This window comes from Aulonocara sp. 'chitande type north' Nkhata Bay, linkage group LG8 (assembly GCF_057382095.1).
Source record: "Aulonocara sp. 'chitande type north' Nkhata Bay isolate Kocher_YH1m ecotype deep benthic linkage group LG8, A_spYH_male_GT1.1, whole genome shotgun sequence".
Classification (NCBI taxonomy): Eukaryota; Metazoa; Chordata; class Actinopteri; order Cichliformes; family Cichlidae; genus Aulonocara; species Aulonocara sp. 'chitande type north' Nkhata Bay.
Genome location: NC_141351.1, coordinates 18,757,031 through 18,782,380, shown reverse-complemented (window position 1 = coordinate 18,782,380; position 25,350 = coordinate 18,757,031). Strand labels below are relative to the sequence as shown.

At 39.2% G+C, this 25,350-nt stretch overlaps 1 long non-coding RNA gene and 1 pseudogene across 6 annotated transcripts; one reads left to right on the top strand and one right to left on the bottom strand.

Moving 5' to 3' along the window:
* Window positions 1–1,986: 1,986 nt before the first annotated feature.
* On the bottom strand, window positions 1,987–17,351 carry LOC147323622 (alpha-N-acetylgalactosaminide alpha-2,6-sialyltransferase 1-like; annotated as a pseudogene). Its single transcript, XR_015130759.1, has 9 exons — window positions 17,231–17,351; window positions 16,805–17,075; window positions 16,469–16,631; window positions 11,739–11,901; window positions 8,193–8,331; window positions 8,000–8,103; window positions 7,253–7,336; window positions 6,473–6,572; window positions 1,987–5,943 (listed from the first exon to the last, which is right to left on the bottom strand). The product of XR_015130759.1 is annotated as an alpha-N-acetylgalactosaminide alpha-2,6-sialyltransferase 1-like (transcript).
* A 501-nt stretch (window positions 17,352–17,852) lies between these two features.
* On the top strand, window positions 17,853–23,956 carry LOC147323621 (uncharacterized). 5 transcript variants are annotated; one of them, XR_015130768.1, is made up of 6 exons: window positions 17,853–18,060; window positions 18,354–18,433; window positions 19,432–19,523; window positions 20,249–20,406; window positions 20,833–20,890; window positions 23,515–23,956. It is a non-coding gene; the product is annotated as an uncharacterized LOC147323621 (long non-coding RNA). The 5 variants fall into 5 exon arrangements; XR_015130769.1 differs by lacking the exon at window positions 17,853–18,060 and having other exon boundaries at window positions 18,070–18,433; window positions 20,836–20,890; window positions 23,518–23,956; XR_015130767.1 differs by lacking the exon at window positions 17,853–18,060 and having other exon boundaries at window positions 18,070–18,433; window positions 20,836–20,890.
* The last annotated feature ends 1,394 nt before the right edge of the window (window positions 23,957–25,350 follow it).

Below are 25,350 nucleotides of genomic sequence, written 5' to 3'. Positions count from 1 at the left end.
TATTTTTCATTTTATTTTACACTAAAACAAAATGACTCTCAATGGCAGATATCAGATTCATAAACAATACATTTACTGTATCGAAAACATATGAAGCACTTTTTTATCTGAACAAAATATTAACTGTTAATGTTCTTTGATTAAACTGATACTATTGCAATGAGCTGAAAAATCATAAGCAGAAAAGCAATCAACTACAGAAGTTTGGAAGAATATCTGTGTAAGAGTGCAACTGACCCTAATCCAAAGACATCAAACAAAATGCTATGTTAAGTTTGTTCAAGATGTTTAAGTTAAGTTTTAAAAAAATAATAATAATAAGTAGGCATGTCTTGATGCATGCTCAATCATCCAGGTAAGGAAATGCAAGTGGCAGATGGACACACTGAAAAAAAGGGATTGGCCATCTCTTGAATTTATGTAAGCATCTTGCGTGTTCTTGTTGTGTTCTGTTCTTGCATAAGGGAAAAGAAGAAAAGCATAGATGCATTAAATTAATGGACTAATATGTTAACATTCAGTTCATTAAATTTATTTAGCACCTGTTCACAATGCCAGTGATCCCAAGGAGCTTTATATTTTAAGGCACAGACTCTGCACAGAGACATATCTAATGATGAGACATCATCTTATTAGGACATTTTGGAAAGGAGGAAATGTACCACTGGATAAGGGGAATTGCAGGATGAAGAACTGTGAATAGGATGAGATGATAACAGAAATGAGCAGCAGCAAGAAAATTTAGTATTTAGTATTTATTTATTTATTGTCATTGTCAAGAACAATGAAATTGCGTTTGGGGCTTCCATACAACTCAAAAAAAAAGAAGAAAATAATAAATACCCCTTAAAACCCAAGTGTACATATTTAACCCAGTGTGACTCCAATGCAATAAGACAATCCTTAGCAATAATGTTCGTAGAAATTCAGACAAAGACCTGAGAAACATGACAAAATACAACAATGCAACCCATTCAATATTATTGTACTGTGAGATATGATATCAGATATGATAGTTATCTATTTAAGAAAGAGGGGGGGGGGCAGGAGGGGGAAGAGAATAAAGATATGATGCACCAATGCAGACCAGTTCATTGCTATTAAGAAGTTGGATATGGTTATTGTCCGTGAGAGGGGGGCAGAGAGTTCAGGAGCCTCACAGCCTGTGGATACAGGCTGTTGGCCAGTCTGGATGTTCTGGCCTGTATAGACCTGTACCTTCTCCCTGAGGGCAGCAGATGGAAAAGGTGGCGCGCAGGGTGATGTTGGTCCCGCAGGATACTGTGCACCCTCCTCAGACAGCGAGTGGGGAAGATATTACTGATCTCTGGCAGACTTGTTCCAATAATTCTGCCAGCTTCTTTCACCACCCGCTGGAGTGCTTGCTGATCGGCCTTGGTGCAGCTGGGGAACCACACTAGAAATCCATACGTCAGAACGCTGCTGATGGCACAGTTGTAGAAGTTCAACATCAGAGATCTGGGAATGTGTGCGCTTCGCAGTCTCCTCAGGTAGTAGAGGCGCTGTTGGGCCTTCCGTACAACTGAGGTGATATGGTTGCCCCAGGACAGGTCCTCGGTCACAGTTACCCCCAAGAATTTAAAACTGCTCACCCTCTCCACCGCCTCACTGCCAATGAAGAGAGGCAGATGGTTGTTATGACCCCTCTTCCGGAAATCTACAATGATCTCCTTGGTCTTTTTGGTGTTTAAGACCAAGTTATTGTCGTGGCACCATGACTCTAGTTGTTGCACCTCTGTCCTATAGTTTGTCTCATCATTGTTGGATATAAGTCCGAGCACTGTAGTGTCATCTGCAAACTTAACAATGAGATTGGACGCGCAGGAGGAAATACAGTCATAAAGAATCATAAAGCAAAAGATAAAGTATAAATAAGGGATGCTACAGGGCACAGTGATTTTAGGTTAAAACTTTTAAGCAAACTAGAAATAGAAGTATGTTTACATTATGCTAGTAAATTATAAAATACAAAATTAACACATCCCACAAAAGTCAGCTTTATTTCCTACATAAAATTACATGCACAATGTACACAGATGTTACAGATCATTTGAGCTGTCTTTGGATGTCATTGATACAGCAAACAACTCTATACAAAACTTGTTGTGTTTGACTGAACATTTTGTGTTTCACAAAAAATAAATTTTCTGGAAGATACAACTTTTGAACTAATTAAGAAAATAAAATAACAGAGAAAAACTGTAACATCAAAACAAACCACCACAATAAAATCACAGCTTATTTCTCCATTAAACCTCTAGAAATTTAAATTGACTATAAAAAGCAAAGTCAACCACTAAAATCCAACAAACAAACAAATAAAAAAAAGGATAATAATATAATCTTGTTATTATGCCTTTTTCCAGGGGTGGAATATATAATTGGCTATTTGGTTTCAACATGAAGATATTGTGCCACAAGTAAAAGCTGTAACGCTGTCACAAACAGGTATTAACAGCGTTTATCTTAAAGCTAAATAACACATCAGACGTAAATAATTATACAGATATACCTGGATTACATATTACTCTTTTGTCAATATTTGATATATAAGCTGAAAAAGCATAAATGAAAACTGAAAATCTGCAACCAATAGTAACCAAACAATATGAAGTATTCAAATGCAAGAAAATACATTTGATTACCTCACACCATTTACATTTTCTGCTAATGTTAGAAGTTTACATTTTGTCTGGAAAGCATTTATACTGACACTTCAGTTTAAAACAGATTAATTTCACTGTCAGTGCAGTTCCATGTTTCAATTTTGCAATACATGCAGTCAGGGCTGGACTGGGACAAAAAATCGGCCCGGGCATTTTGACTAGAGACCGGCCCACCAGGTATTATAGGAAAAACCATAAAGCCTTTGAATGAAAACAAACGCTGTTGTCACAGTGATGTACACTGTCTTGTTGATATATATGTATCAGTCTAATAAACTTAAACCTACACCATCCTCCCTATTCTGGTATTCTAAACAGTACCCGAAAGTAGACTGCTTGGTCGAGTTAACCTGAGGTGAGACATGATCATTACTGAATACTGATGACAGATTTAGATATATTTTCATAAACCATTCATTTGCCACATCAACAAACAGCATGGCAGGGCAAAATATTTTTTCTAACATGGCAACCTTTAAAAAGTGAAAGGAGACAGAAAGACAGGTGAGAAAGAATAAAACTTAATTGACTTTTTGATGGCATTTTACACACAGTACTGGTACAGTATCTAGAAAATGTGGGAAAATACTGGCATCTTATACAATACAGTACACTACTTCTGAAGAAATTATGATGGGACCATAAAATAAATTACTATGTACAATAATGGATTTCTATATATTTTACATCAGATGAAAACGTTTGTTGTAAGATTCAGATAATTATTTGTTAAAAGCGAGACATTTTAAATGAGAATAAGAAAATATTTCTTTGTGCCCCCTCTCCCTGTTAATGCCCTACCTGGGCCCCTGGCAAAACTTTGCTAGATCCGCCCCTGCACAGTTACCAGCTGTCAGCTACTTAGAAAAGGATCCTGGTGTTATTTGTCAGAAACAGTTCATAACTTCCCTTCAACTCATTTATGTCACCTAAAAGGTAAACCTGTTTCTCCATCACCTGTTCAGCTCTGATGATTCAGTAAGGACATCTCCTGGTTTCATCTTCATGTTTCCCTCTCACCAGATAACCAAACCGACATCATGACCAGCTGCTTTTGCAGCTGTGGCTCCAGCAAACATCAGCTGATACTAGAAAGTAATATTACATAAATTCTAACAACAGCTGATCAAGCTTAAACGTGCTGCTGTTGTTTAGCGCGACATCCGCTGGTTTCCCCTTTCTGGCACAGAGTGAGCGATAAACAAACAAGAGAGAAAACCCAATCAGCTGATCATTGATCAGTTTCATGATTGAAGTAGCAACAGGAGAGAGAGGGGAGAGAATGAGAGAAGAAGAGGCAGCTGTGCAGCAAAGACACAGAAAAACTCCAGCTTTGTGTCTTTTTCATTGTAGCTGAAGTTCGAGACAAACTGCTCCTTTTCAGCTCAATACGAAACGCGTGATATTTTCTCTGAATACCAGACGATTCCGTTTTTTTACAGGAGGGTTGGAAACTCTAATAACTAACCTTACAAATAAAATAAGATAAAACAAGTTCAACATCAATAATATCAAAGCACCCGCCCAGCAGTATATAAACGCCGTCATGCTAGCTAGTACGCAGTACGAGTTATTGCAACTGACTGTAAAAAGTCAGCATAACGAAAATAAACTCCACCTGAACTTGGTTTATATCTGACCCAGATAGACTGCAGGTCATAACTTCTTACCTGAAGTTCAGTTCACCGCCTCTGCGGGTCTCTGCTCCTCCTGCCTTTCCGTCATCCACCTGCCAGCGTGTTGCATCTGCTGGCCTCCACCACTTGCTAATGTTACTGAATCTGTGGAAGCTCCGCAATAGCCACCACCAAACAACTGAGTTATTTTTACACATCTCCCAGCATCTGGCCAATCCACCACCTTTCAGTGTTTATACCGTTACGGAAAAAACAAAACAAAAAAAACATCGGCCCATAAAAACAAAAAAATCACCATCGGCCCACCAGGCAAATGCCCGGTATGCCCGATGGCCAGTCCAGCTATGCATGCGGTGCTATGAAAAGGTATTTGCCCTCTTGCTGATTTTGTTTTTTGCATATTTGTCAGCCTTACTTCAGATCATTGAACACATTTTATTATTATACAAAGATGCTAATAGAATAAATTAACAAAAGTTAAATACAAATATTTTATTAAAGGGGAAAAAATATCCAAACCTACCTGGTCCCAAGTAAAAAAGGAATTGCCCCAGCTTTTTAAATCATGAATTAACTTTGATTAACCACAAATTTACTAACCAGACCAAGGCCCGATTACTGCCTACTGAATCAAGAAAACTACTGCTGACCAAAAAAAAAAGCCTCATCACATATTTGCCAAAAACATGTTGATGAGCCCCAAGAGTTTTTTTGAAAATATTTTTTGGACTGATGAGAGAAAATCAGAAATATTTGGAAGGTTTGCGTCCCATCACATCTGACAAGCTACTAACACAGCACTTCAATAAAATTAACAGGCAAACATAGTTGTGGTAACGTGATTGTCAGAGCCAATAAGTGATATAGCTATGAATGCTCTGGAGCTCAAGCACACTTTGGTTATGCAGAATTTGGACAAAGATCCAAAACACACCCCAACTCCACATCTGAATGTCCAAAAATTTTTAGAGATTACAAGATTTTAGAGTTTCCTACTTAATTTCTAAACTACAATGTTGGCATAACTTAAAACAGGCCATTTATGCTGAAAACCCTTCAATGTGACCAAATTAAACCAATAGTAAAAAAAAAAAAAAGAGGCAAAGAGTTCATCTGCATTAATGCTCTTGACTCAATCCCAGCTGTTGTCGATGCTTGATTTTAATCTATGGAAATTTACCCACAGAGATGCACATTAAAATAACATGAGTGATAATAATCATAGCATCTTTGCTTTGGATGGTTTAGTTTGCATCATTAATGAGATATTACTGCTCGATCGTCTTTTGCTTTTGATAAAACCACAAAAGGAGTTGCAGAAAAATAAAACCAGCTACCATAATGAGTAAAACTGAGCATCACATATTGTCTCAGTCTTTGGAAAGTACACATAGTTGTTTTTTAAATCTGGTAATCAGAAATCTTGATCATGTCAGTGTTGCTTTTAGTTCTTTGCTTTTGACTCAGTTCTTTCATACAGCCTGATTATTTTCCTGTTATGAAGGTCTTTCCATGTATTCTTCTCCAAAATGTAGTCATGGTTGAGGTAGAAAATGACTTTGCTCATGTTTTTCTCAACATAGTAGTTAGTCGTCAGTCATAAATCCATATGCATCCACCTGAGGAAGACAGAAAGGGGGGGAAAAGAGTAGGACAAATATATTATAATTATATATGTGTGTGTGTGTGTGTGTGTGTGTGTGTGTGTGTGTGTGTGTGTGTGTGTGTGTGTGTGTGTGTGTGTGTGTGTGTGTCTTTTTATTAAAATAAGAGGAAGGCAGGTTGAGGACAAAGTTAGAGAGGCAAAGGCTATGATGGTTGGGATCCATCAGATTCATCCCAGTTATTCTTGGATTTAAAACACCAAGAACAGTGAAAACGCTTATGTTTCATGAAGGGAAGTATCATGTGGTGGGTGGCACTGTATTAATCCCTATGGTTCGGACCTTTTGTTTAACTTGCAGAGTAAAAATGTGCTTTTTCATGAAAGGTGTCTTTGACTCTTCATCTTATTTCTGATTCATCTGGGCTGTGTGAGAAAAATCCTGAAAGTTGACTTGCTCATTCTAGAGTTAATTGCCAGGTCAATGCTTCTAAAGCTGTGAATACCAACAATAAGCACACAAATTTCAAGTAGTTTTAACTCACTATGTCACAGGTGTGCAGAGCCAAGAAGACAGTGAATGCCCCGTTGGTTGGTCTGACTAAAGACCAGGATGTTTTATTCAGATTAGGTGACAGTAAGAACCTGTGAGTGAAGAAGAAGCATCAATTAAGCATACACATGGGGAAAATGAGCTACACTTCTATGACAGCAGAATAGGCAACCTCCAAATCCCAAACACACTGTAAAAGAACACATGCATAGAAAATTACTCAGTGTAAATTACTTGATGTTCTTCAAGAAGACTGGACTTCAGATCATGCTGACTTCTGTTCATGCTGACATTCATGTCTGAGTTACAATCTTATAACAGTTATTCCAGTGATGTTTTGCTTGTTTCTCATCCTTATTGTTCATTTCTAATAGGAATCCCAACTGTATGGTTGAATTAGCTAACAAGGTTGCATTCCTGGGGTAGAGCTGTAAACAACAAACGGGTGTGGCAGCGTGTGTGGAGTTTCAGAGCGAGTGTGGCTGAAGAGGAGTGCGTGTGTGCGGAGGAGCTGTGGCGGTGACTGTGTGGAAGAGGAAGCATGTGTGTGGATACCCCCCCCCCCCCCTTCTCTCCCTGGACCCCCTCCCAACTCACTGCACATATATATAGCACTGAGGTGATCCCTGTTGTAAATAAATAATCTCCTTTTGTTCTCAAAGAAAGAACTGTCTGCGCGTGAGTCCATCCAGTAGCCATGAAAGCTTTCTTCTAACTATTCATAGCCCTTTTAACAAAAATACTATGTACAGGGTGTTATTTGCAGGCTGACCTGTTCCGCACATATCGGAGGAAGTCCTGGTGCAGAACGTAGAAACGACTTTCATTGTATTGCCCTGAATAGTAGGTCCTTGGTCTGGTGAGGTTAGAAGACGAAATATGGCACACTTGTTAGTCACATATATGCCACAGAAGATATTTTGATTTGTAAAAGACATTATATTAGAAAGATACATTTAAATTACATGTCACAAACATTTTATATGTATGCAGGTAAAGCTTCCATGTACACTCAAAATTTGCATTTGTGAAACAAATGGCAACTGGTTGAATTTAATTTGGTTAAATTCATGTTTTTTTTCTTTCTTTTTTTTTCTATATTATATTATGTTACAGTGTTGACCTAAGATAACAGACTTTGAATAAATTAATAGATTAAATATATATATTTGTATTGATTAATATTTTATTTTGTCCAATTGTTGTATAAATACTGTAAAGGATAATGTATGATAGTACAAATAATCTTAATAACTTTCTCCTCAGTGGCATCATTATGTGTCCCATAAAATAGAAATAGAAAAATAGAAGGTTATAGTGTTTATTTATTTACTGAAAAATAAACAAACATATGTGTTTGGGAGTACAAAACATTTACATCATGATTCAAAAAACAAAACAAGACGTAAACAAATACAGTTGGAGTCTTAATTCCTTAATGGGATAATTGCAACTTTTTGAAAGTGGTGAAAACATTTCTTGATTAATTTTCTTTCTTTTTTTTGCATTTTATACTCACAGTTTATTGCGGTATGGGCCAGCAGAGACCTTTTCTCCTCTCAGAAGAGCCTTTAGCCACTGGAAATCCCTCATCCCCTCTGGAATCAACACATATTTTATACCCTGTCAAAAGGAAAAGGGGAGCCCTTATGTTTATTCTGTGCAGGGAAAATAAGTACGATACAACACTGTTGTCTTTGAAGTTTAAGTACCTCGTCATGAGGGGCAGATTTGTACCCGTACTTCTTGAGCAAGTAAAGTGATGTCGTGATGGAGTGGGCTGTGTGAACGTAAACCGATGTTTTGTTTCCTACATCTTCCTCATAACCCTTAGTGATGGCACCATTCGTCCTGCCAGACAAGACAAGAATACATTTTATCAGTTGTTGCTAGCTAAAAGTGCAATACCAATGTCTAGGTGTTGACTACAAATATCTGCCATATATAAACTGCTTGTGGGACAGTGAGCAATTTCATGTGAAGTATCATCATAAAGCAACTCTAATTCGAAACATGCTGGAACATTGTGTAAAGTGTATCAGACTGCAGTTATTTGCAAATCGGATAAACACACATATTATACACAATGGAACACAGAAAAAAATGTACCATTTTAAGAAGAATATTACACTTTGATGGCACCAACACCTCTTAAAAAGATTTGTCCATATTTACAACTGTGCATCAACTGTCTGTATTCTAATAAACCTCCATAACTATTTGGGAACTGTGGTGTTCTGTGTCATCTCTATCCTATTCATCATTTCACATCTCACAAAGTTATTTTAGTAATTGTAGGGTGTGGACTGAAGGCAGACCAGTTCAGCAGGTGGAGAACTGTTGTTGAAATAGATGTAATAGTATGTCTTGCTGAAACATGTAATGAATTCCTTAAGCACTGATAACCATAAACCATAAATAGATAGACATTGTGTTCTCATAGAGAGAAGAGAGAGAAAGACTATAATTTTTAAAAAGAGTTTTGTTAGGGAGTTTTTATTGTTTTATTTGATTATGCTTCAAATGTTATGTTATACTTATGTTCACATATTTCACCAGACTCAGTTTTCTGTAGAAACAGGAAGCTGACCCTGTGACTCTGTGTTCATTTACCGCAAGAGATCAGTACAGAAATACACATCCGCAGAAGTTGACTTGCATTATATTATTCTTAGAAATTGACTTGCAACACACACACTTTGTGACACACACACACAAACACAGCTTACACACAGACAGCATCAGGACCTGCGTAACAGGAAATGTGATTATATTTGCATATTGACGATGTAACCTATAAAAATAAACGAATACTGCAGTTCGTGGTGTCTCTCTGTCTGAGATTCACCCGTGCCGCACGTTATCAGTATCAAGTGTCTCAGTTTTCTTTATTCACCTGACCGTTTGTTAACTGTAAATCTCTGACAAGTTTCAACTTTCAATTTTTCTGACTAGTTTTTCACTCTGCCTTAGTTACTTTAACCTCCTAGGATCTGGCGTCCACATATGTGGAGATCATATTTTGGCTGGTCTAGACCAAAATACTACATTTTACTCTACAAGGGCCTGATATCCACTTACGAGGACATTATGCTGTCACTATTGAATCGATATTTAAAACACATTTCCTCATATGTGGATCTCATTTTTGTCAAAAACAAAAATCAGGAAAAAAAATACAAATCAGCTAATTCTTTGTTTTTACATTTATCTAGTCCCAGTCAGCCCAAACAGCAAAGAGAAATTAAAAATGGATGCTATGAAAGGGTTCGGGTCTTAGGAGGTTAAATGATTTTGGCCACCTGAGGGTCCAAACATCAAGCACAATATTGATTTGTGGCCCTCTCTCTTGTAGAGATTTCTCTAGACTGTGTGGATCTTTTTATGATATTATTCACAGTAAATACTGCAAATTGTAAACATTGTACTGTAAACCATCACCCCTAACTGGTCACAGTAGATGGATATTCTGTTAAATAGGACATTTTCCCTTCAGGAGGGGTCCTTGGCTTGTTCTCTGTATTATTTTAGCATCTTTACCTTACAATAAAAAGTGCCTTCAGATGATAGTTGGTATATGAAAAAATTAATCGAATTGAATTCAAATAATGACTAAATTATTTTTCTATAGAAACAATGATGTAAGTCTAGGAACCTTTTATGTTTTTTTGTTGAGGAACATTTTTCCATAATTTGTAGACTTGGTGTTTTGTATGTTGTTGAACTGCTGTCCATCTTCTTCAAGATGCTCTTTTTATACCCAATTATGTCACTGACTTGTTAGTTAGCTGTTTGGGGGGGGGGGTGGGGGGGGGGGGGGGGGGGGGGGTTAGCCCTACTTCATTTTCCTTTTTTTTTACCTGTTCCAACTTTTTGTAGTTAGAAAATAAACAAAAATGTTGTTTTTGTGGAATTTTATAAACATTTTATTTAGATTTTTTAAAATCAATACAAGAGTTTCTTTGATACGAGATTTATATAGCCATAGACTATATATAAAGGTTGGACATCGAAAGAGTAAAGCCAGTACGGAAGTGAATGAATATGGAAGCCTCCATTCTTCGTGAATGACAGCAGTTGTACAGAAGTCTATGATAAAAAACAACCGTTGGGTCCCCTGCTGTCTAATTTCTACCTCTCACGAGTTTAAAGTGTTACTGAATACAAAATAAAGTTAATTTTGTAAATTATGGTATGAAAGTAGGGGTGGGTTTTGATGATCGATTTATCGATTAAAATCGATTCTAGCTTGGATAACGTGATATCAATTCATTAAAATCCTGAATCGACTTTTTAATATAAATTTAAACACCAGAATCTCAGGTTAAACCTCACAAAAAGCTGCAGGTTTCATCACTCACCAAACAATATTGACCAAACCAGCAGCAAAAGAAGATCCAAACTAGGCTTCACTTAAACATCGTCGTGAATTCCCTCTGACTTTTGCCGTTTTGCTTCCACCATGATAAAATCACACTTCATGCACAGCTCTCTCTCGCTCTCAGTATACTTCAAGAAGAGTTTCTGTTTTCTGATTATTCGCTTGCTTGTTACGCAAAAGTCTACCGTTGTTTACAGCTCTGTGGGACGCTGTTTTTTTTCCTTTTACTTACTTCCAAAAAGAAAGCCTAATTTCTGCTGTTCAATACTGAACAAATTTAAACTTTAAATTATGCAAAATTGCAAAATACTTAGCTCTGTCTCTAATAAAACCTCTGTAACTTTGCTCTGCTTCAGGTCAGCAGCATCAGGTAATGTTTATATGTTGATTAATGATTTTCTTTCGTTTTTGATCTACTGCAGAATATTTTTATAAAATCCCAGGTCAGGAAAATCACCTTCACGTTTTTCTTTGTTTCATCCTCAGCTACTTAACAAGTAACATCACAGCATCTGCTGTGATGCTTACACCTTTGATAAAGTCTCGCAAGTGTCAGTTCTCTTTTTATAGATATAAAAATATGGAAATGTACTGATGCATGATCTGAATTATAATTTTTCTGACTGTCTGAGGCAAAATTTCCCCAATTTGAATCGAATCGTGAATCGAATTGAATCAAATCGTGGATCGATTTGGGACCTTGTGAATCAGAATCAAATAGATTCTAGAAATCAGTGACGATACCCAGCCCTATATGAAAGTCACAGAGAAAGATAAAGCAGTATGCTTTACACTGCTTTATCTTTTCTACACTTGGCCTAGTGCCTGTCAAACAAAGCCAAGAGGTTTGCTTGGGTTTTTTTTTTTTTTGTCTTACCGAAAAACGTAATCATGGCCATCGATTTCCACCCCCTTCTTTGAGCCGTTCAGGATTCCTCCAGTACCTACCACAGCACAGCGCACGCAGCCATCACCACCTGGTTTTGGGAGAAGCAGTGGCTCTTTTGGCTTTGGAATCAGCTTTACTGAATCCATCACATCTGCAAACCAAAAGTTGCTGTATGAGTAGAAGAGGTTTGTTAGTTTGCTTTTTTTTTTTTTGACTGTCCCGTTTGGATCTTTAGCCATCAGAATTGTTGTCTGAAGGCCAAGAAAGATCCCAAGTGGATTTACTTTACCAAGTGGATCATCATGGCCTTGCCATATTGGTCCATTTGATTGACCTTTATTATAATTATGTATTTATTTTATTTTCATTTTTTAAAGACGGGACAGACATGACTGGAGGATAGGACAGGGAGAAAGAATGAAGGAAAGAGAGGGAGAGAAAGAAAAATAGAGAGGAGAAGAGATGGTGAGAAAGGGGGGAAGAAAAAAAAAAAGACAAAACACCTGGATCAACTGTATGGAGATAAAAAACCAGAAGAGAAAACAAACAAACAACAAAGAGCAACATAATAAAAACAACACCATCACAATAAACTAGCTAACAATAGATAACAGTAGATACTTTTTTAATTTCACCTGTTAAGAATGAAAAAAAGAAAACAAGTAGAAGAAAACGAGAGCAACATAATAAACAACATCACGATGATCTATGGGAATATAACTGTAAATACTAAATATTAAACATTATTGTGCAGCACATAAGATCAACAGAACACAGTGTGCTTTGAGGTAGGAGCCAAAAAAGGTGTAGTTTGTGTGTGTGAGCACCCGTGTGTACACCTGTGAGCATGGACGCGCTTGTATTTAAAAGGTTCCTTCATGTAATGATCTGCTAGAGGGTGTGGGGGGGCCACAGCCCCGTCCTCCAGGGCGTGAAGCAGGTATGGAGGAGATCAAACCTCCAGACATCCAGAGGCCCTCAGAACACAAGAGACCAAGGAAGACCAACAGAGGGGCAGCTGCGCCACTATCCCAGGAAGAGCTGAGGAGAGCCCCAGATAAGGGTCACTCAGCAGCTGCAGAGCAGAAGCCAAGGGGGTTGCAGTGGCGTGCCCGTGAGCTCCGCCGGCAGCCAGCTGTGCCAGAGTGACCGAGCCCCAGGCCGAGAGGCCAAGGGAACCCCACCCCCGAAGTGGCCCGAGCGAGCCCCAGGCTCCAGGGCCCAATAAGCAGCCACCAAGGAGTGAGCCGGTGTGTACCTGGACGCCCACCCCCGGACACAAAGAACCACCAACGCACCGATGTCTGAGGGTGTCTGCCACTGGCAGGGGAAGTGGTGGTAGGGGGAGATAGGCCTCCAAACCTTAGAGGGCCTGAGATGTCCCCAGAGAGGTGGCGTCTGATACCCGACCTGACATATAGACACAGACATACAGACACACACACACAGATACAAACATCCATTCCCACCCTCATGCTCTCATATGCAATTACTCAACACTCACCCAACGTGGAGACAGACATAGAGAGACACTGTACACACAATCACACTCCCCAAGCGTACTCTAAGCCCCGGGTCTAGGTACCCTTGCCCCTGGAGAAGGAAACTGCACCCAGACCCAGGTGGTGTTACCCCTTTCCCTGGGGTAGGGAGAAGCAGACCGCCCTGACTCCGCAGCAGCAGGGAGCCCCCACACTCCAGACCCCAGTCGGACAGCCAACTTCTCCTCCTAGCCCCCTGCTCCAGCAGGCCGCAGAGAACGGGGGTGTGTGAAGACTCCAAACCTCCCTCCGCCCGCTCATATGTAGTGTTGATGCATGTGTGTTCTAAGGTGCCTTTAAAACCCAGGAGGGCATGGAGCTACCTGCCAGAGAGCAGCAGGTAAGCGCATAGCCCCTCCTGCTAGCCCCTTTAGTTTGCTTTAAACTAACGTTTCATATTTAAAAGATGTACCGTATTTCCCGGACTACAAAGCGCACCTGAATATTAGCCGCACAAGCTAAAATCAGGGGAAAATCCCGTTTTGTACATACATTAGCCGCACCTGACTAAAAGCCGCAGGTGTTTCAATGTTGACTTATCATTACGGTATGTCTTTATAACGATGTCTCAAACAAGACAATATGATGCAGGTAGCATATAGTTTGAATCGATGGATATTAACAACTAAATCTTTATAGCCACCATCAGAAAATATAATACATCACCTGAAAAAAATAGCATGATTCATCCCAACACTCTCATGATGTGTAAACTCTTTCATATCGAACCACATTAAATTCGGCACTTGAAAATTTCCAGACAAAATAGTTCTCTGTTAAATTACAATAGAGCGACTACCAAAACAGTCGCTCGATTGTCTCTCATAAGTCTTCATTCACTCAAAATAACAAAAAATGCCTAAAATGCATACTTTAACTAATCTGTTTACATTAAATTCAAATTCAAATTCAAATTTTATTTGTCACACACACACAACCATACACAGTATGACATGGGGATGAAATGCTTGTAGCTGTACAATGCCCGACCATTAAATGACAGAAGAAAAGTTTTACAATATTTACAATTTACAGTTTACTACAAAAATTTACAAATTAACTTAGGAATTTACAGTAAAGAATGTGCAAATAGCAGAAGAGATTATAAAGATAAGGATTATAAATTATAGGAATTATAGGATTATAGGAAATGTGTGGTGGTGCGTGTGGTGACGTGTGTGAGAGTCCAGTCTTATAGTGACGTGTTTGGGAGAGTCCAGTCCTACACCTGGTTCAGGCCCCGAATAGCCTGGGGGAAGAAGCTCCTCCTCATTCTCTCTGTTTTGGCCTTAAGGGAGCGGAAGCGCTTCCCAGACCTCAACAGTGAGAAGAGTCCATTGTTGGGATGGGAGAGGTCCATCATAATCTTCCTAGCTTTGGACTTGCACCGCTTGGTGTAGATGGACAGCAGGTCAGGGAGCTCTGATTGAATGATGCGTTCTGCCGAGCGCACCACCCTTTGCAGATCTCGTCTGTCCTGCTTGGTGCTGTTCCCAAACCAGGTGCAGCTGTTTGCCGTCAGGACGCTCTCGATGGTGCAGGAGTAGAAGTTCTTGAGCACCTTCAGTGGCAGATGGAAGTCTCTAAGTCTTCTGAGGAAGAAGAGACGCTGACGGGCTTTCTTAACCAGGGTGTTGATGTGACAGGACCATGACAGGTCCTGAGTGATGTGGACACCCAGGTATCGGAAACTGTCCACTCTCTCCACTGGCGTGCCACTGATGATGAGGGGTTTGTAATTCCTCGCCTGCTTTGTAGTGAAGTCCACAATCAGCTCCTTAGTCTTGCTGATGTTTAGGAGGAGGTTATTCTCCTGGCACCAGGTCTCCAGGTTCCTAATCTCCTCCAGGTAGGCCGTCTCGATGTTGTTGGAGATCAGGCCCACAACAGCAGTGTCGTCAGCAAACTTGACAATGGAGGTGGTGTCGGATGTGGCTACACAATCATAAGTGTACAGTGAGTACAGCAGGGGGCTTAAAACACAGCCCTGAGGCACTCCAGTGCTGAGTGAGATGGAGGGGGAGACTTGTTTTCCTACCCTCACTGATTGGGGTCTGTCTGTGAGGAAGTTGAGGATCCACTGACACAGTGATGAGCTGAGTCCTAGATCCGTCAACTTGGTGAAAAGCTTAGAGGGAATTATTGTGTTGAATGCTGAACTGTAGTCCACGAACAGCATCCTAACATAATTCCCTCTGCCAGTGTCCAGGTGACTCAGGGATGTGTGGAGCAGGTGAGATATGGCATCGTCTGTGGAACGATTAGTCCGGTAAGCAAACTGAAGTGAGTCGATGGTGGCAGGAAGTGAAGAAGTGATGTGATCTCTCATCAGTCTTTCAAAACACTTCATCACAGTTGAAGTCAGTGCTACTGGACGGTAGTCATTGTGGCAAGCGGGCTGTTGTTTCTTTGGAACAGGGACAATAATGGACTGTTTGAAGCACGTGGGAACCACAGCTTGGGCCAGGGAGAGGTTGAAGATCTCCGTGAACACCGGTGCTAGTTGATCAGCGCAGGCTCTAAGGACCCGGCCAGGAATTGCATCTGGTCCTGCTGCCTTCCTGGTGTTCACCCTCCTGAAGGTGTTCCTCACGGCATGCTCTGTGATGACGAATGCATTTTCTTCACTGGTGCACTCCGAGCGCGCGCAGCCGTTTGTTGTTTTAATTGCTGCGGCGTCGAAGCGAGCATAAAACGTGTTCAGCTCATCAGCCAGTGAAGCATCTGCATTCATCATTGAAGAAGCTGGTCGTTATAGTCCGTTATTAATTAGTTATTAGTTAATTAGTTAATTAGATTAGTTAAGTAGATTTTAAATGTAAGCTTTTGTTTGATTGGTATATGTTCAGTTTATACCAAGCACATTTTCCTTAATGATTAATTATTTGAATAAATAAATATTTGAATTTATATATTTTAACTGTATTTTACTTAAAATAATTGCTTCATGTTTTTTTTATTAAGTAGTCCAGAGTTAGGTTTATATCAGCACGCCATCTTTTGCATTCATCCATTCCTAAATGCATTGACGTGCTGTTATTTCATTGGCTGTTTAAACATATCTCATAAAACTACATAGGTGTTTAAAAATCCAGTCAGAGAATAGATGTATATTACTCTGTCATTCTTCAGTCTGGCACACAATACTGACCCAATATCAGCTTCATAAAGACCTACCATCATATTTGTAGTTCATAAACCCAAAAGGACTGTTGAAATGTGAAAGGCGATTCCACTCGCTCATGTTAATGTTGTCTTCGTGCAGAAACAAACGTATGTTAGGAAGAAAAGCCTTCTTGAATTTCTCATCCTGAGAGTTTCGTAGAGACTGAGCACATGTCTGAAAATCATAAAAAAATATGAAATGATGAAACAAGTTAAAAATGAATGACTTGAAACAAATCAGGAAACAGCAAAAGCAATATGTCTGATATGACTCCAGCTATGCTGGCTCACATCCATAAAGTTAATACATTCGACTGTTTTTACTATATCTTGTCTTAACATGCTTACTGGTCGTCTATGTTGAGTATCTTTGCTGTAAACATCTTCAAAATCCCACTGAGGAAGCTTCTTGAAGTCTTTTTTGTAGAGGAGAGCCATGGGGGTCTCAGCTACAATGCGTTGTGTTGTGTTGTTTTTTGCTGAATCTGCTATTTTTGCTTCAAGTCTTCTGCTAAAGTCAGGATGTGGTGGTCCTGATTTTAATTTTCTTTCCCAGTATGCCCTGTACCTCTCAAGCACAAAGTCTTCCGATTCACTGTCATCTATGAAGGTTGACCAGCTGAATCAAAAGGGAAACAGAAGCAACATAAGATAATTAGTGAGACAAGTGTGTTTCTTTGAAAAACTTTACAGAAATAAAAAAATAATTTACCAGTAAACAGATTAAATCAATCATAGGTTTTTCATGAGTCAACATAGAAAAACACAACCCACCTGATGCTTTTTATCCTATTGTCTAATAAATTCAAAATAATCAAGATACACGATGACAAAAAAAGCAAAGAAAAAGACTTTAAAATTAATTCTGCCATCTCTGGTTTGTGGAGTTGTTGCTGTTCAGTTAAGCTCAAAAACTATCTGCTCTCCCTCCTGAGAGCTGCTCACAGGTGGAAGAGCCACCCAACACCTTGGCACTGATGCAGCAGCTGCCATAGAAAGAGCAATACAAAATCCAAAGCAAACAAATTCATTCAGAAGCAGACACACCCATACACAAAATGTCATCAGACGTTTGTGCCTTTATCACACAACAAAGGGATAAACATGCACAAGAACATTTTAATTCCCTGGTCACGCCAGCCTGCATTCCAAGCACCCTGGCAAACTACTAACACAAAGTTGTTTTCCATGAATGTGTGAATGTTAGATAGAAAAGACTTAAGCATAAAAAATGCTTCCATGAATGGATGAATAAAGAAAATTGTTTAAAGCGCTTTGAGTACTACTCAGGTTGTGTATTATGTAACACCGGTCTGTTTACCTTTTGGCAAGGGCGATCGTGATTCAAGAGTTGGGAGTTCACCTTGTAATCAGAAGGTTGCCGTTTCGAGCCCCGGCTTGGACAGTCGCGGTCGTTGTGTCCTTGGGCAAGACTACTGGTGGTGATCAGACAACACGTTCTCACTCCCAACTCGTCAAACGTGTGACGCATGGTCAGGCTCCCTCTGCTTCACTTATGGACGTGCAGGGTACCCCTCTCGCCTCGGGAATTGACGTGAAGGGTCCTCCGATTGAAGAGATTGCCGCGGAAGTGCCTGTTGTCGGTATATTTAGACATTTTCCAAATCACATTGTAGTGACGTATACAGAACACAATAAATTATATAATGTAAACAACTACCTGAAAAACAGGTAGAACGATACTTTTGTATCGTTTATTGCATTTACGGAGGGAGTGGTGTATGCTGGGTAATGGCACAGCTAGCTACTGGGTGACTTTATTCACCCGCTTCGGCTGTTATCAGTCCATACAATGGGCGTTATTAGCACAAATCAGTCCCATAGATATGGGCCATCTCCTGCTAGATTGCTCAGAAGGTTGTTCTCATCCATCCAGATGGAGGATCACTAACAGGAGCGTGGGAAGACTCCAGAATCCACTCTGGCTGGAATCCGGTGGATATGCAGTGTGTACAGGTAAGACCATTTAAACGGACAGCATTTATAGAATGACTATTAAAAGTCAGCGAGTGTCAGTAATGTTAATGTGGTTATGTTAGTACTACACAGAGTGCTAATATAACAGCTTTAAGATGCATTTGTAGATATTATTACGTGTTTTACCGTCTTTATGGTGCTAGCTTAAAGTTACGGTGTAAACGTTAGCTTATATTGGAGTAAAGCTGTTACTGTTTAAACGATGTTAGCACAGAAATATTAGCTTCTGTCATGACTGATGAAGTTACTAGTTAATAAAGTTTTCAGTAAAGTGTTTAATCGCAGCCACAGATTGACAGCAAATATCTCGATTAGCTTCAGTGCATCTATAATAAATATGTGCAAGTTTCAAGGGTTCAAGGGGGTTCAAGGTTCATTATTTGTCACATGCATAGTTATACAAGTATAACACACAGTGAAATGTAGCCTGACACGCTCCTCGACATGTGCAAAAATTGGGGGGGGGGGTGTAGAGGAAGAACATTATATATATATATATATATATATATATATATATATATATATATATATATATATATATATATATATATACATACATACATACACTGGGTGAATGTGCAGTAGTAGCAGCAAGCAGGTGAATTCTGTACATTAATATGAATAGACATCTGACTATTTTACAGGATAGACAATATAAACATATTTAAAATTAAAGGAATTGAAATGTACATTGTGCCTTGGTTTAGAGTGTCTGGAAGAGAGTCCTGTCTCAGTCAATTATAGATGATGTGAGAGGGCGGGTGTGTGTGTTTAGGGCACGGATGGCTTGGGGATAGAAGCTCCTCTTGAGTCTCTCTGTCCTTGCCCGGAAGATGCGGAACCTTCTACCAGATTGCAGAAGTTGGAACAGTTTGTTGCCAGGATGGGACGGGTCAACTAGTGTGTTTCCATAGATTACCTCTGTATGAATGTACTTCTTAAATGAAGGCAAGTGTTTGTCCTTTTTTGTTCCTCAGGTACAGTACGTGATATCAAGGGCAGGCGGTCAACACTGGGGGTAGACAAGAAGCAGACGTACTTCCAAGAGGGAGCTGCAGTGAGGTCAGAGGTCAGAATCTGAAACAGCTCAGGTTTATATTTTAGAGGTTATAAAAAATCAAAATGTATTTATAAAGAAACCTTTAAATAATAGTCATAATTATGATTATTATAAGAAATATCAAACATTTAAGTGGATTTTCTGTTACACATATTGTTTTCGCCCTGCAATAAACTGGCAGCCTGTCTTTGTCCTGTATCAGCTGGGATAGGCTTCATCCTCCCGCAACCCTGAATTGGATACATTGTATTCCAATTATGTAATCTGATCATTTACAAACTCAAGGTATCTAATCAAAATGTAAGTAATAATTATAAAATGGGAAAGCAGAAATAAGTGTGACATAAATGTAAATGTGTGAGCTGACATAGAGGACAGCTACATGCAGTCTGAAAAACCTTTGTTGTCAAGTTTGCAAGTATGTCAGCACGAGACATTCTTACATAGAAGAGACATTAAAGTCTCTAACTCAGTGAAGCATTATTGGTCCCGTCTGTTTGGATAAATATAGTAAGTTGATGTATGTCCATTTATTGACACATTTTCTTAAGTGCTTATCCAGTTCAGGATCACAGTGGAGCTGCAGCTGGATATGTTCACTAAATAAACCTTACAAAAGTTAACAATAAACCTGCATCCCTGTACGTTGTTGTCCACAGGATGAGAAAATCAAACTGGAAGACTGTGGAACATGTTAATAAATGTTTGTGTGTTTATGCCTGTGTCTTTCACAGGAGGCGCTGGAAGGTTTCCCTAATAATTCCTGGTGAATCAAAGCAGAACCATAAAGATTGCTGGACTACATGATGGCCTTACCCCTGAGCAGTCATCCTGTTAAAGGAGGAACCAGTTAGAAGCTGTTTTCAAAGTAGCTGAGCAGATTTCATCTCAAGTAAGCAATTAACTGTTTGTTTATCTGTTCTGCCACTTAAAGAGCATTTAAGGACGTCTTTCGAGTGTCCAGTTGAATTAATTCTACTGGCTCTCATGGTCATTTGTTATTATAGACATATTTTTCATGTTCATCCAGCTATTTAGTAAATTCTATCTATTTAGTAATATCCGTCAGCTATAAAATGTAATATAAATATAAAAATATCTAAATATCTCCTGTCCTTTATGTTTTAATGATGTAAGTCTGTTATCATGTTACATTAGCATTCCTCACATATCAATGAGATGCTGTACAATACAATCCTACTGACACAGCAGAGGGATAACGACGGCTATTCAACATCGTTACACGACACATTCGAGCTGCATGATGCAAACAAAGTGACTAAATCATCTTTTTTGTGGTTTATTGTCTTCAAACCAGCAGACAAAGCTGATGGCAGAAGATGTCAGAGAAGAACTTCAGGCCGTGGACTGAAAAGGTATTTTTTTCGTGTTATCAAAAGACATTTGGAGTGGCAGCTTCTGCAACTGGTTGTGCTGAAGTAAAGCTTACAGTCTAAGAAACCACAGTGTTGATATTCAGCACAAAGAGAAAAGCTCACTTGTTTGAATTTATTTACAATCATAGTTTTATAAATTCTGACTGTAAACAGCTTTTACAGCTTTGATATTGTTTGACACTCGATATCAGGTGATAGGGTTTAATTTAAAGGTTTCTGTTTCCAGAGGTGTGGACTTGAGTCACATGACTTGGACTCGAGTCATTAATTTTATGACTTTAGACTTGACTTGAAAAAATGTTCTAAGACTTGTGACTTGACTTGGACTTTTACACCAATGACTTGGGACTTGAATTGGACTTGAACCGGTTTACTTGAAAAGACTTGATATTTTACCCCAAATATAAAATTTAACATGCATATTATATAGAGATTGAAAATGTGACGTCATTCACGGGTAGAACCGCAAAGGATTCTGGGAACTCGTGGCAAGAGGTACTAGCGCACGCAGGCTTTCAATTGAAATCAGTTATACAGCGATAAAAAGAAACACAAAAATGGCAAGAAGCTGTTGTATTATTAACTGCAATAGCCGGTCGCATGACAGCCACGGGAAGCCGACGGGTAAAGAGATCGGTTGTTATCGGATTACGTCGTTGAAGAGAAATTGTTCAGCCATGTTTCCGAAGTGACAAACAGGCGACGGATGGCCTGGATCGCAGCCATTCAAAGACCAAATATAACGTCCCAGAACCCTCCAGCTCACAGGTTAGTCTGCTCCAAGCATTTACACGAAGGTCAGTGTTTTTTAGTAGTTAATATGTCATTTTTCTTAACATAATTGGTGATATAGGTTACAAGCAAGTCTGGCACTGAACAGAAATTGTCGCGCTATGCTATGCTGTTTATTGTGCATAAATAGTGAATTGTCCTGACACAATATTGCGTTTCGCTTCTGTTATTATGGTACATTGACAAAAACATATACTTTTATTCACAGGGTAAAACAGTTGTTTTGTATCACTAATTGCCCAGTACGATTACAGCATACAGTATTATTGTCACTGCTACATTTCTGTAACGCGTACCAGAAATTATTTCCACTGCTAATTAATTATCGTTGAGCTCAAAGGTCCTATTAATAAACGGTTAACGAATGTGTATTTATGACGACGATTTGTGAGACTGGTAAACTTATGATACGTACGATGGTCTTTCGTTCTACACGGTGCATTTCAAGGTCCTGTACCCATCCATCGGTAAACTGTACCTGGGCTTGTTGCAGTGACCTGAAGTTACTAAACTTCATGAGTGTATGCACTCACTCCAAGAACCGTATGATTATAAATATGCATATAAATATGCTACGATGAGATAGCTGACTTCATCTAACTAGCAAATGTTGTCCAGGCTACGTTGGTGATGCAGTTTTTTTTTAATGTATATGATATTTTTGTCATGCGATTTTAAAGCCGGTCCTACAACCGCATCCAAGAATAACATGCAGCTTATCTCAGAACTGTCGGTGAAAATTATTCTTGGAGCTAGGTTTAATTGAGCTGCATTTTAAAGAGGTGCAATTTCACAATTTGTGTATATTTTCTAAGTTCACTATTTTGTCATGTGTTGAGAAAAACAGATTTAAAAATTACATGGTCTAATATTTACATTTAGCATATAACTGCAACATGCGTTTTTTCGTTTTTTTTAATGACTCGAAAGGACTTGAAATTCAAAATTTCAGACTTGTGACTTTACTTGGACTTTTACACCAGTGACTTGAGACTCGACTCTGACTTGCCTGACATTACTTGAGACTTGACTTGAGACTTGAGGATAAAGACTTGAGACTTACTTGAGACTTGCAAAACAATGACTTGGTCCCACCTCTGTCTGTTTCCCAATGAGCCATTTACACTGACCAGTGTCAGTTTAACTGTGACACATTTATTATTTAGATTCAACAAAGAAATAACTGAATGTAAAAAATGGCAGCCCTCAGGCCAGGTTTATAGAGATATATGCATGCATTATGAAATTTATGTATCCCAGATAATTGTTAATCATCTAGTCATGGCAGACCTACCTCTTCCTCCCAAGTTAACTGCAACCCAAAAGAACTAGTGGGGCTATTTACACACTCACAACCAGTGTGGGGTAAAAAGAGCCACCAAAAAGCTGTCAGCCACAGATGTGCTATAAGAGTTACAAACTCTACTTATGGAGAAACTTTCTAAGTCTAACAGAGGACAGGTACTCCTGCCCAAATAACATGATATAACCCCACATACAGCCCAGCCATAAAGTGAACCAAGTCATTTAGTTAAAGACAGCATGGGACCAAATGCATGTAACCAGCCTGCACCAACCTGGCATTTCTTCCTCCTGAATTAAATGAATGAATGGATGAAAGTTAAATGACTACAAACCTAAAGCCACTAGTTCCCACACTGGAGCTCCCTGACACTGTGTGTTAACCGTATTTAGCTTGTATCAACAGTTGTAACAGGCTAAGCCACTTGAGACACTGCATTGAATTTGTTCCTGTCTTAATGATTTCAGCTGACTGGTTTCAACTCAGATGTTCTGCTTTTTCCTTTCAGTAGATCAGAGCAGCTCGTGCTCCTTCTGCTTCCAATTAAGAAGAAGAAGAAGAAGGCGAAGGCGAAGGCTTCAGCGAAGTGGCGTTCATGGTCTCAGTGAATAGTCACGGTCACACACTGCATGTGGTTTTAAAAGCAACATGTCTGTTCACCACAACAATGGAGATGTGTAATATTAGTGCAGCTACGGTTTGTTCTTGAACACCAGTTTTGTTTTCTACTTTGATCACTTAGACCAAAAAAGTGTTGTTTTCAGATTCTTTCTTTTACATCTATAAACCACCTGTTCATTTTTTTTATTACAATTAGTTTCACATGAATGTTAGTGTTTCCTTTATGATCTTTTAATGCTTACACTACACTGTACACATTAGAGACATTTCTGTTACCTGTTTCTGTTGACTCAGAGTTGTGAAATGTTCTTTTATTTAATGCACAATATGAAGCTCATAATTTTCTTACAAATAAAAATCTAATGACAAACATGAACAGCTGTGCTTATTTCTGAGACATGAGTTTTTGAATGTGTTCATATTTAGACAGTGTGCATCTGTATGCTGAAACTGTAATGGTGAACCTGAGGTGATGGTCAACAGAAGGCAAATATATATCAATATAAAACAATATTGAAGTAATGTCTTTACCCTCTGCAGCGTGTGCACGCAATCACCTTATTCACTGTAGCAAACATGCACCGCTAGCTCACGTGACTGTCTCCATGGTTACATCGTATATTATTAGCTATGTAAACAGCTTCCAAAGATACCGCCATAGCTCTCTGCAGCTGTAACACTTTCACACTTTGCAAATCATTTCATGTTTTTGATAGTTATGAAGACAGAATATGTTTTTAAGGTCATGCTAGGCGGTTGCTATGGTGGTTGCTGTGGACTTGGGTGGACCGCGTCCGATTCCTGTTATTAGCTGTCCGCCGTAGGGAGGCTGCGTTCCATTTACAAGTAGTGACAGTCTGCCGCAACTCGAACTCAAACCTCGCTTTCTTTAATTATAGGCCTTTTATAGCCGTTCATGACACGCACACACACACATAAAGCACTTTGCCTCACCATGAGAATGCAACTTTACCTAACCTAACCTTAAAGTATCTGATATAGGATAGAAAAATGAAGCAACCAGAGATTTAATGATGAAGACTCTGGGTTCTGTAGTTCACGTTTTACAGTCCCAAATGACTCTTTGCATATGATTTATTGAAGAGGACTTTAGAATGCACTTTACATTTAGACTGTTGCTGTTTCATTTTTTACATTGTTGCCGTGTTATGTCATGAATAAGGTTCACCTGCTGGGGGTTTGATGGATCAGCTGGACAATACAGTCAAAGACAGACTTCATTCATCATATGCAAGAATCCTAGTTGGATTTTTGTTGTCACTCATGTTTTTTAACCAAATATTGAAAACAATTCTGACAGACTGGATACCTCGTCAGGGTGTACATTACCTTGTACTCAAGCATCCCAGGACAGAGCCCTGCCCCACCGTGAGCCTGGGTGGATACGTGGTTATAATATAAAAGGACCAATACTGAATATGAATATTTCATGAAAATTGAATTATAATACAAATTAGTAATAAGGGTTTCTCTGCGCCCTTATCTACCCCATACTCAAAGAGCTGCGGGCAGAGAGGGTGACAGGCGAGGATGGCACTGAAGAGAAGATGCTCGGTTTCTGGAGTCTCCTGGTCCTGTCAGTATTAGTAGGATGCATCTGCCGTGTCTTCTCGTGGATGCTCACCTACCTTGACTCGTTCCAGCCCGGTATGGATTTCCCAACACTGCGGACAGTGGCCCACGTCAGAGACGTTTAATATTG